This window comes from Pelodiscus sinensis, chromosome 15 (assembly GCF_049634645.1).
Source record: "Pelodiscus sinensis isolate JC-2024 chromosome 15, ASM4963464v1, whole genome shotgun sequence".
In the NCBI taxonomy this organism is placed as follows: domain Eukaryota; kingdom Metazoa; phylum Chordata; order Testudines; family Trionychidae; genus Pelodiscus; species Pelodiscus sinensis.
The window spans coordinates 30642133-30654275 of record NC_134725.1 but is presented as its reverse complement, the minus strand read 5'-3'; the positions used below and the strand labels follow the sequence as shown (position 1 = coordinate 30654275).

At 45.2% G+C, this 12143-nt stretch overlaps 1 long non-coding RNA gene across 4 annotated transcripts in view; it reads right to left on the bottom strand.

The window, feature by feature from the left end:
* Window positions 1-8728, bottom strand: part of LOC142818505 (uncharacterized) — a 55096-nt gene extending 46368 nt beyond the window's left edge. For all 4 annotated transcript variants that reach the window (XR_012896003.1, XR_012896002.1, XR_012896004.1 and 1 more), the window contains exon 1: window positions 8254-8728. This is a non-coding gene — a long non-coding RNA (uncharacterized LOC142818505). The remainder of the gene's footprint in view (window positions 1-8253) is intronic.
* Between the last annotated feature and the right edge of the window lie 3415 nt (window positions 8729-12143).

The following is a 12143-nucleotide window of genomic DNA, read 5'->3' as shown; positions in this document are numbered from 1 at the left end:
GGTTACAAGCCAACCCTGCTTCAGTTTTGCTTCAAGATTTTCAAGAGACTAGTGCATTGGGGCACCTCCATGTTGACTGCAAAACTGGAATGCCATAAAGAGACCCAATTTTTAGAAGGGGCAAGTGCTTTGCATTTTGGTGAAAATCAGCCCCCTTATGGTGTCTCAGGAGGTGGCCTCAAGAATGGGGATGCCCAAAGTCAGTTACTTTTGAAAATTTAAATAATCCCCGCTTCATTAAAATAAAAATGGCCACCGCACTGTGCCGACGATCAGCTGATCCAGCACAGCATGGTAGTCTAGACACGGCGCGGTCAACAAAGGAAGCCTTTGTCGACCGCTCCGGTAAACCTCATTTCACAAGGCTTCCTTTGTCGACCACGCCGCGTCTAGACTGCCGCGCTGTGCTGGATCGGCTGATTGTCGGCACAGCGCAGCGGCCATTTTTATTTTAATGAAGCGGGGATTATTTAAATTCTTGCTTCTTTGACTATGCCGAATAAACTATTTTACATGGCTCCGTCGATGGAGCCATGTAGTCAAACGTAGCCTTAGAGACTAACAAAAATATATATAAGTATCAAGAGCTTTCGTGGACAAATCTCACCTCATCAGATGGTTTCAGAAAGAGCCACAAGAATGATTAAAGGATCAGAAAAGAAGCTTTCTAGTGATGGACTCAGGGAGCTCAATCTATTTAGCTTAAACAAGAAAAAATTAAGGGGGTGACTTGATTACAGTCTGTAAGTGCCTAGAAGGAGAACAAATATTTAATAGTAGGCTTTTCAGTCTATCAGGGAAAAGTTTAACATAGTGGTTGACAATCTGTGGCTCAAGGGCCATATACAGGGTTCTGCATCTGCCTGTGAGACATTTTGTTTGGGTTGCCAGATTCTCCTGGTTTCCATCCACATATGTTTTTTCCTGCCAGCATTACTAAAGAGACACAAACGTAGAGCAAGGGCATGTGAAGTGAAGTGTGTGCTGATTGTACACAACATGGACAACATTCAATCATTCAATCAAAGTGCTGCTGCAGTTCTATCAACACACCCTGCAAATTCTAGGTATTCAAGCACCGTTAGCATAACTACCCTGTCCAGGGAGACCATCTTGGTAATGACAGTCTTGCGGCCCATTGACAGGAAGGAGGGGCACTGATGCAGCCCACTCACTAGCCTAGGTTGCCCATCTCTGATCTAACATGATCCAATGGTTAGAGGTTGAAGCTAGTTGAAACAGACAAATTCAGACCAGAAACAAGGTGTACATTATTAAAAGTGAAGGTAATCTAGCACTGGTAAAATGTACCAAGGATTCTCCATCACTGGCAATTTTTAAATCAAGGCAGGATGTTTTCCTAAAAGATCTGCTTTAGGAATTATTGTTGGGAAGTCCTCTGGCCTGTGCTACTCAGGAAGTCAAACTAGATGACAATAATCCTTTCTGGCCTTGGTGTCTATGACTGGAAGTTCCCACCCATATCAGTACATCCTTCTCTTTTCCAAGGATGTGGGTGTGGCAATCTCCCTGCAATTCCTTTCTGTGGCTGAGGGTCTTCTTCAGGAGCCTCTCTTCCTCGCTGCAGCCACTCCCCAACCAAGCTGCTTGCTGGTCTTCTCTTACCCCCTGAGAGGCAGTTAGTTAATCACAAGTGGAGCTACACCCAGCTGTCTTAAAGGGCTGCGTATGTTGTACCTGATGGCCCGGAGTGCTCCCTCTGGAACCACCTCTGCTTGCTGCTTGACTTATGAAAAATACAAATGCATTGGAGAGCAGTTGCAAAGCACGGTACTGTCCATGTCAGCCATCCATAGCCCACTACATCTATACAGGTGAGAAAAGATCCCGGAGAAGCAGAGGAGACAAAGCCCTTCTTATAGCAGCAGCACCGGGGCTCCTATATTTAGGAAGATCTAGGTGCGCTGTGTTTTTGCAAACATGGTCTAAGAAGATTCTGAGGCAGGCTCCCAGCCCCAGACACTGCCTCTTTCTTCTCAAGGTGCATTCAGCCAGATGGCAGGTGTTTCGTGTTTGGAAAAACATTCAGTGACTGGAAAAACATTTGTGCAGGCAACTCCACCTCCAAAGGGCTGTTTTCTTTGTCCTTGTTTTGCAGGACTAGTGCTCCAGCACTAGACCCTGGAGTTTCTCATTAGTCAGAGCTGTCTAGGGGTTAGCCAGGCTGGGGTAAGGCCTGGGCTGCATAGCTGAGGGTGCTGATGAAAAGCAATTATAAAGGAAAGTGTGCAACACAAGGGAAGTACACGATGCCATCAGCACAAAGTACCTGTATGCTGAGATGGGAGATGAAATGTAAAATAAGGAGGGGAAGAGGTACAGGGCCTAAAACCATGCATGGAGCTGCAGTGCGGATTTGGACATACACACAGTAACATGTAAAGGAAGCCCCATGAGTGGCACAGACACTGCTCTACAGCCAGCAAGTTTTTGTAAGGTACAGAGTTCTGGTTCTGGGGAGCACTGACTGCACCCCAACCTGCAAGCCTGGGGGGGGGGATAAAACCAACCCAAAGGCAGCATGCTAATGGCCAGAGCAACCCATCACAAGTAGCCCTGAAAAGCACAATCCCAGGTAGGTTCTTCTAGCCACCTGCTGCTCCATTCAAGAAGCAGCAACAAAGGACCCCAGCCAAGAATTGGGTCTTTTTTGCTTCCCCACCTGCTCAAGCCAGTGCAAAACAGAGGGCTATGGGAGGACATGTTTGCTCAGGACTTGCACTGCCTGCACATGCAGAAGCCCAGGCATGTTTGGAGTTGTAGTTTGATTTGGGGCCATCTCTATGGTGGCTGGTGAACCTGTCCACGTTGGATTGTTGGGCTGAATTCTTTCCTACACCTTATCTCCAGATGACACTTTGTTGTTTGAAAGTGAAAGCTGCTCCAGATGCAAGGGATTGTTCCCAGAATGCCTCCTACATCTCGAGATAAAGAGCAAATTTTTGCTGGCTTAACTCCATTGTTCTTAATGGAGATAGGTCAGCAGAGCTTTGAAATATCATCGGTGTAACACCTTGAGTCACCTGCCCAACACCAACAAAACACTAATGTAGCCCTTCTCCCTCCTTCCCCCCTGGGAGGGGGGGGGGGAAGAATTCCAAACCATCTCCTTTGGATGGACCTCTAGAATGCATTGTTTGCCTTCTAAAAGCTTCTGTATAAAGAAAAATTAGTACATTAAGGAGAAACAGAATCAAGTGACTTTAATACCACAGCTAGTATCACAACATGTGTGTGAATCATTCTTTGATCTGCCAATGACTTCCTCAGGAGTTTCACTATAGATGTATCCACTCCGAATCCTAAATTTGGTGGTATATAATGTACACACAAGTGTGGCCCACTCGCATGGGTATAAAGAGCACTGCAGATTGTCAGGCATGGCTTAGGTGAGCGAAGACAGGCCTGAAGGGGGTAGCTATGTATGTGACTAAGTATTCTACATGCTGTCTACACTAGGGATGTCAACATGTAGCCCACTACATAATTAACTGATAAGCCCTGGATTACTGGTTAATCGTATCGACCACACACTCCCCTCAACCCCCGCGCTGCTGCCTCTGATAGAGAAGAAGAGCGGGGCAGAGGGGGGGGACCAAGCTGGATCCCATATGTGCGGGGAACCAGCTTTCAAGCAGGCTCCCCACATGCTGGCTCCGCAGACCAACCTCCCCCCCTCGCTGCCTCCTATATAAACAGTGAAGAGGGGCAGGCAGGAGCCAGTGCTGGGGTGAGCCAACTTAAAAGCCAGTTCCCACAAGCACCAGCTCCCTGGTTCCACCTGCCTATCTCCCCGCCCGCCCCCCGCACTGCTGCCTCCATCAGGCGGAAGCACGGGTGGCAGGGAGCTCCCTGGAGGGGGGCCAGGAGCGCACTGGCTGCCAGCCCCACCCTCGGGAACTATCAAATACTCATGTTACCACTAAGATTTCATGCAGTTAAACAACTATTCAATTACACTATATATAATATACCTAGTCTACACACCCAAGTTGTGCTCATCTACACTTTTGTGACACAACATTTGTTAACAACATTAAGAATTTGTTAGCATGAATGAGTCAAAATGGCCGCTTTCCTTTGTGGTTACAAAACATTCATACTGCTGCTTAGTATCATCATTATTTAGAGCCACTGATTGTCCAGAACCACTGATGTGCATGGCACCTGGCAGACAGAGACAGAAGGAAGGTCCCTGCCTAGTTGGATTTACAATTCATCAGCCATATTATTCCTGGCCTTTGTCTTGATCTCAAGAAAGGAGAAAGTGCAAGGATCCTAGCCCAAACAGCCCCAGGAGGCATTGACAGCCTCTGTGGACCCCTGGGCAAGGTGGCGGGGACCAACCCCATGTTTCCAGGAGGGGTGGGGGCCATGGGCAGAAGAGGTAGGGTTGGGGCAGCCAGTCCTCCACACCACCCGGAGCGCACCACATCGCCCTCCCCTTTGAATCACCAGGCCCCGGAGCAATTGCCTCCTTTGTCACTTCCTTCCCCCCATAGGCAGCCTGCTTATACCCCCACTCACGCACAGGCCAGCCTCCCTCCATATCCTGAGAAACATTAAGGCACAGAGACTTGCTCAGCATCACACAGCAGGTCAGTGGCAGAGCCAGGAACAAAACACAGGTTTCCTGGGTTCCATTTGCATAGGCAGCTGATTGCTTCTCTTGACAGTCCTTGGATACCAATGTGCTAAGCCAGCCTCTCTGCAAAGAGACCTCTTTCTGTATGTGATGTGGCTTCTTGTTTGGCTATGAGGGCAGGTGAATTATGGATAAATCAAGGCTGAACAGCAAGGCTATTACAATGTAGACCTACTCAGAGAGAAATTAAGGGCTATATTTTCAGAAGCTCCCATTTTTCTGAATTGGGGCGGTCAGGTGCTGAGTGCATTTGAAAATCTAGATTTACAGGATTTGCCTAGGAGGTCTGGGGCAGACCTCAGTTTCCTTAGTCTCTGTCTGGTGCTTGCCTCACAATAGATTTGTACATCTTGCCAATTTCATATTTGGACACTTCAGAATTAAGCAATGGGCTTTAAAAAATAAACCCACACCACAGTATTCTTTGGGAAGTGCTATGGATGCTTAGTTCTATTCTGCTTAGGTTACGCATCAGGAGGACTTTCCCCGTGACCCCCACCCCACACAGAGTTTAGGCTGAAAAATTGAGAACTCACAATTAGGAAATGCCAGAATTAAGGCTCCCTGAACAACCTTCCTCAGTTGCCCTCTCTCAGCCCCATTCCCTTTGCCTAGCCAGTCCTAGTCCCCCTCCCCCAGGTCTGCTCTCCTAGTCCCAGTTTCCTTGCCTAATCAGCCACCATCCCCCTGCCTGGTTGCTCATTTGATTTCTCCTCTCACTGCACCAGCTTTCAATCTTACTCCCCGTCTCCACTGGGCTCTGCATCTGATCTCAGTATCTTTGTCTCCCCCTACTCTCATTCTCTTTGCCCAGCCAGTCCCATGTCTCCACTTGCCACCCCCAGAGCCTCATCTCTTTCAGATCCAATGTTGCTCCCTTCACTGGTTCTAGTCTAGTTTCCTTATTTATCCATACCCACTCTCTTTCCTTTCTCCCAGCTCCTCTTCCAATCTCAGTATCCCTCGCTGCACCCAGTTAGCTTCCAGCACTCTTCCTCCAACAGTTCAAGTCCCTAATCCACAATATGGTGATGCCAGACTTGTTCACAGAAAAGTTTGCCAGATTTTTAACATTCCAGTCTTGCTCTTGGAAACTGCTGAATACCTGGTATGGAAAATTTTAGCCCGAACAGTTAAAAGTTTGGCACAATTGTAAGCAACTCAAAACAGAGTCTGATCATGGAAAATGTCAGGAAACCTTAAAAAGAGGCATCACTATCATGTTTAAAATACATATTATGTTGCATATAATGAAACTATGGTGACTTTGTTTACCATATAGGACATCTTTAAATGTAAAAGAAATCAGTCTATGCATAGAGACAACAGACATAAATTTCCGTTCTTAAAAATCTATGAATCCATTAAAGAGATGTTTTAAAATTTGCCTTAAAATTAATGCAAAATGTGTGAGTTTCTGTTCAGATGAGTCAGACTTGACAGATCTTTCTACTGTGTAAGAATCTGTCTTTTGCAATGCAATTTAGACAGTGTTCTATTTTGCATATACACAAACATGTGGGTTTTTACTCCATGTACAGTAGACTTCTGATAATCTGAAACCTATGGGACCTAGATGGTGCCGGATTATCAAATATGCCGGACTATCAGGAGGTACTATAAGATGGTTATATATATATATATATATATATATATATATATATATATATAGTGTATACATTATATACTGTATATAAAGTGTTCTTAGCTCTTTTTATTGTACATACTGTATACAGTATACTGTAATGTTTTAGTTTTTTTAAGGCTTTTTTACCCTTTTTGCTCAGTTCAGCTGCTGCTGCTGTTACCTTGTGACTCATTTTTTGCCGAAGCTCACTCACTAGGCCAGGCATGTCCAAAGTCCAGCCCGCGGGCCAATTGCGGCCCGTGTTCCGGTTTAATACGGCCCCACAGGTAATTTTGCAATATCTATCTTTTAAGGCCCCCAACGAATCCATATGTATTGAGATGAATACATTGTAAAATCTCAGTTAATGTCAGTTGGTCTAAATCAGTTATAAATATATTTGGACACAACATGTATACTTGGTGTTATGTTCCTGTTCATATTTTTTGAACTTAAAAGTTGACAGACAACCTTTATTACCAATAATATGTAATGTACTTTACAATGTTCCTGACATATATTTCAGCTTCCTGGATTTTTTTTTCATCTGGCCTTCAGATATGAAAGGCAGAGTGATTTAACACCTGTTTAGATTTGTCATCCATGTGACCAAATGAAAAGTATGCCGTTTGCAATAAACTTTGCATAAAATAGTTAATTTGCATTTAATTTTAATGGTTCAAAGAATGTCAGGCAAAATGGTCGGCCCTCACGCATGTTCACTTCATCAAATCTGGCCCTCTTTGAAAAAAGTTTGGACTCCCCTGCACTAGGCTCTTGCCATTTTGATCCCGGACTATCAGGAGTGCCGGACTATTGGATGCTGGACTATTGGAGTTTTACTGTACTCAGATACAGAGGTCCTTTTCCTGTCTATACCCTATTGTTCAGTCCCAGTGTCATACAATCAGGCATAGGAACACCATAGATTCAACTCTAGAGCACTGGGAACACTGGGTACCTTCTACATAAGGATGCATCCCTGACCATCTTAGCTAATAGCGAGTAATAGACCTCTCCTCCATGAATTTATCTATTTTTTGAACCCTGTTATAGTTTTATCGTCGACAACATTCTCTGATATGCTCTACAAGTTCACTGTGCATTGTGTGAAATAAAACTTCCTTTTGTTGGTTTATCACTGAATTTTGCTATAAATCTCATGGCAACTATAATTATGGTACATCGTTTTGGTATACAAGTTGTTCTTCTATAATGACATGTAACTACATATAACTTTCTTACTTGTCCCTGCAAATTACAGAGTAATTACATATAACAGATTCAAAAATAAATATCACATGACTTTCCCTCATGCTGAAAAAAGTTACTATGGAGAAAGAAGAACAGATTCTGGACAGTAGAGAACAAATACTATTAATTGTCTATGTCACTGCACAGTTCAAAAATCCCACTAAAACCCATGCATGCCTGCATTGTTTAAACCTGGGTGTTATCTGAATTATGGACCCAAATAAAAGATGGTTTGTGCCATCCTGACCATATAATAGTTATATGATCTGTATTGACCATGGGTTTATTCTCACTCTGCATGGTTGAGTCTTTATTAAATGGCAAGACTTTAAAAAGATCAAATTAAAATATTCCTGTAATCTGCAAGAACAGATGAAGCAGTGCTTTCTCTAACCATGGGAGCACAGGGCAGACTGCTTCCTGTTACTCTTCTAGCTCCCCCTTCTGGCCAAAAGTTGGAGGGGCTGGGAGTGCCCTTTCCCAATCTGACACCAACATGTTGACATTCCCTTGGAAGTGGATAACCACCGGCTTTCCAAATCCTAGTTCTAAAGCCCCAAATCTGCAATGAGCACCCAAGTTCCTTCTACTAAATACAGAAAGGGAACTGCATTGTACTACTCTTAACACACTTTACAAAGGTGATGCCCACTAGACTGGTTTTACAGAAGGGGAATCTGAGGAACAGAGAAAACAATTGACTTACCACAGTTCAGAGGGAGAGGCAGCAGCAGAGCTACAAACAGAATTCATGTTGTCTGAATCCCAGCGCCTTCTACCTGCAGTAGCACATTGTCTCATAAAAGCTGTTTACCTGTTGCCACCTACCACAACAGAAACAGATTCAGACTGAAACCCTGGATCCTATCACCCCCAAGCATTTGGTAGGGCCTAACACTGGATCCAGTGTCTGTGGCTTGATCCCATTAAAGCAGGTTGCTCATTTATCCTGTCTGCATCTCCTTTTCTTTCTGCTTCTCACATATGCTTTGCAGCTTAGTCCACTTCCCAGGAAGCCCCATGAGGCGTTAGAAATGACCTTTGAAAACAGGTTAGAATATACCACTCTTCTACACAAGGCCCTGAGGAAAGAGAATGAAAATTAATGAGACCACAGATCTCAGCCTTCAAAAGGGAGCCTCTTTTTGGTATACGTCCTTCAAAGGAAAAGTCTGCCTTCGTCTTGGAGTTGTGCTTATGTGTATAAAAAACCCACAAACCCCAGAGGCACGGGGTGGGTATGGAAAGGGCAAATTAAAATGATTCAACTCTAGAGCACTGGGAACACTGGGTACCTGAAGCTGGAAACAAAACCAAAGATAATTTTTTTTAAAAAAGCAGATACCTAAAGGTATATTTCAACACACTTCAGGAAATCAACCAGTAGAGACTGGCCCAATAGTAGAGGGGGACTGAGTCAGAGCATGTGCTCTGTCAAGCCTGACATCTGAAAACAGGCCTGCCAACGAAGGGGAGGAGGTGAGAGAGGACAGTTGCCCTGTGGCCTGATGATTCTGAAGGGCCCACAGATCCAGCCGCTGCTACCACCACTGTCCAAGGCCTGGCATGGCTATCCACTCCTCTGCCTAGAAACACAAGGTCTTTGGGGGCTGGGGAAGGTGTAGCAAGGAAAACTGCAGCCATGAAAGGGTTGAAGTGAAAAGGAGCACTTGATAATGAGAGAGACATTGTAGTCCAGCGGACAGGACAGTCGCCTCAGACACAGGAGACTAGTCCATCGCTGCCACTATCCTGGTAGGACAAGACACTTTGCTTCCAACGTATGTTCCCTTTTTGAGTCAGAGCCTTTCTGTACATGAGCTAGCACCAGGAGGGACCAGATTGAACTCTCGGTGAGGCTGGGCCTCAGGCTCACCAGCAGGGATGGCTGGGGCCTGGCATTTCTAAAGGGACTGGGACTCTAGCTACTGCTACTGTAGCAGTACCTGGAGCCCTAGGTCCTTTAAATCGCCACTGGAGCGCTGCGTGGATACTCTGGGTGGCTCTAAGGGCTTGGGGCGGAGGGGGGGAGGACCATGCCTTAGGCACTGCAGAGGGCTTTGGGAGGGGCGATGTAGTGTGCTCACTACTCCGGCCACAACCCTTCCACCTGAGGACCCACCCCTTCTGGAAGCAAGGAGCAGGGCACCCTCACACTTTGTCTAGGTTCCTAGTGTGGCTATAGGCTCCCTTACTGGGCCTCCTACTGAGGTGCACAGATGGAGCAATGCAGGGGGCTCAAGGACAGGAGCAGCAGACACTCCTGCCTCACCTCCTAGCGCCATGAGTCATGCCAGCCCAGACCTATTAGTCATGCACTTTTATAAGCATGCAGTGCACATTGCAGAATATTATTTGTGGCGTGTCTGACAAGCTCGGGACATAGGTTAGCGTTCGGGACCCGAGTCATTGCTTCCAAGGCCAGATGGGACCTCTGTGGTCCTCTCCTGACCTCCTACCTAGCAGAGACAAGCTAGCACTGAATTGCTCGGGCAGCATTAGGCCAGCGGCTCCTATACAAGGAGAACTGTGCTGGAGAAAGGCTTGGGCTGCACGAGGCACAAATGGGTTTCTCTGGAGAAGGAGGCGACAATGCTTTTGGATGACATTCTACAGCCTTTGATATGAGCAAAAGGGCTCCATGGGCCCACTGGCCCTGTCCATTGTTGTTCCTTATCCTCTGGCCCTGTTTACACGAAAGGATCTCTGGGCAGTGGTGCAGACTGGGCTCTTATTCTGCTGAGTTAGTTCTCCTCTCTCCAGGCCATGCAGCGCAGCCTAGCCACCTGCCCAAATAGTCATCTCATCACCTTGCAGAGCCAGGAAAATGCACCTCTGAGCGTGGCATGTGAACATCTCATGCGGCTCACCCCTCACTGCCGTGTGAGGTGTGCTGTGCCATCTACAGCCTGATGTGATAGAAGGGTACTCTTCCTTTTCACCTATGCGGAAGCACTGCCAGGTACAGCACTATGGAGAATCAGGCCTGCTTCCCTGATCCACACAGAGTCCCACTAGCTGCAAGATGGAGCATCAGTTTGTCCCTGACAGACTCTCCAGTGACACTTTCTGCAGCACCTGAACATCACTTATACCTCTCCCATCTAAGTACTGTGCTGGGCTGACCCCATTCTAATGGAATGACAGCATAGAGCAAAACAACTGCAGGCCATTAAACTAAAAGTCACCTTCTGTCCTCAGAGGAGTTAATGGGGCTTTCTTTTACTTCAGCGGAAGCCACATGAGCACTCAAGTTCAGAATTTGGGTCTCCAACTTGGGACTTAGGACCTAAGTCCTAGAACTGATTCTTAGAGTAAACATAAGAATGATCTTACTGGATCAGACCAAAGGTCTATTCAGCCCAGGTATCCTAAAGGGAATGTGCAGAACAAGTAATCATTCAATGATCTACTCCCTGTTGCCCATTCCCAGCTTCTGGCAAACAGAGTCTACGGACACCATTCCTGACTTGGGCTTGTGAGCAGAAGGTGATACTGGTATGGAAAGAAGGAAAGGCACCGTGTAAACAAAAGGTGGTGTTATTGCCCCTGGAGTATCCTTCAGGAGGAGCTAAAGAAGAAACTGCCTACAAAACAAAGACACCTCTAGGCTGCTCTTTGTAAAAAGTTTCTAAATAAGCTCCAGTAAAGGGTAACACAAAGTTAACCAACTTTCAGCTGATTTTGCTGTCTTAGGCTGTCTAATCCACACCTCTCTGTCAACAAAGAGATGTAGATCACGCACGTCGAAATTGCTAATGAAGCAGGGATTTAAATATCCCGAGCTTCATTAGCATCAACATGGCTGCCGCTTTTTTCGAAACGAAGCTTTTTTGAAAAAAACCCGGCAGTCTAGATGCAGATCTGTTGAAAATAAACCCTTTTTCAATAGATCCTGTAAACCTCATTTTTTGAGGAATACAGGATCTGCCGAAAAAGGGTTTATTTTCGACAGATCCGCATCTAGACTGTCGTTTTTTTTCAAAAAAGGTCAGTTTTGAAAAAAAAAACCGGCAGCCATGTTGATGCTAATGAAGCGCGGGATATTTAAATCCCTGCTTCATTAACAATTTCAACATGCTTGATTTGCATCCCTCTGTCGACAGTCTAGACCAGGGGTGTCCAAACTTTTTTCAAAGAGGGCCAGATTTGATGAAGTGAACATGCGTGAGGGCCGACCATTTTGCCTGACATTCTTTGAACCATTAAAATTAAATGCAAATTAACTATTTTATGCAAAGTTTATTGCAAACAGCATACTTTTCATTTGGTCACATGGATGACAAATCTAAACAGGTGTTAAATCACTCTGCCTTTCATATCTGAAGGCCAGATGAAAAAAAAATCCAGGAAGCTGAAATATATGTCAGGAACATTGTAAATTACATTACATATTATTGGTAATAAAGGTTGTCTGTCAACTTTTAAGTTCAAAAAATATGAACAGGAACATAACACCAAGTATACATGTTGTGTCCAAATATATTTATAACTGATTTAGACCAACTGACATTAACTGAGATTTTACAATGTATTCATCTCAATACATATGGATTTGTTGGGGGCCATAAAAGATAGATATTGCCAAATTACCTG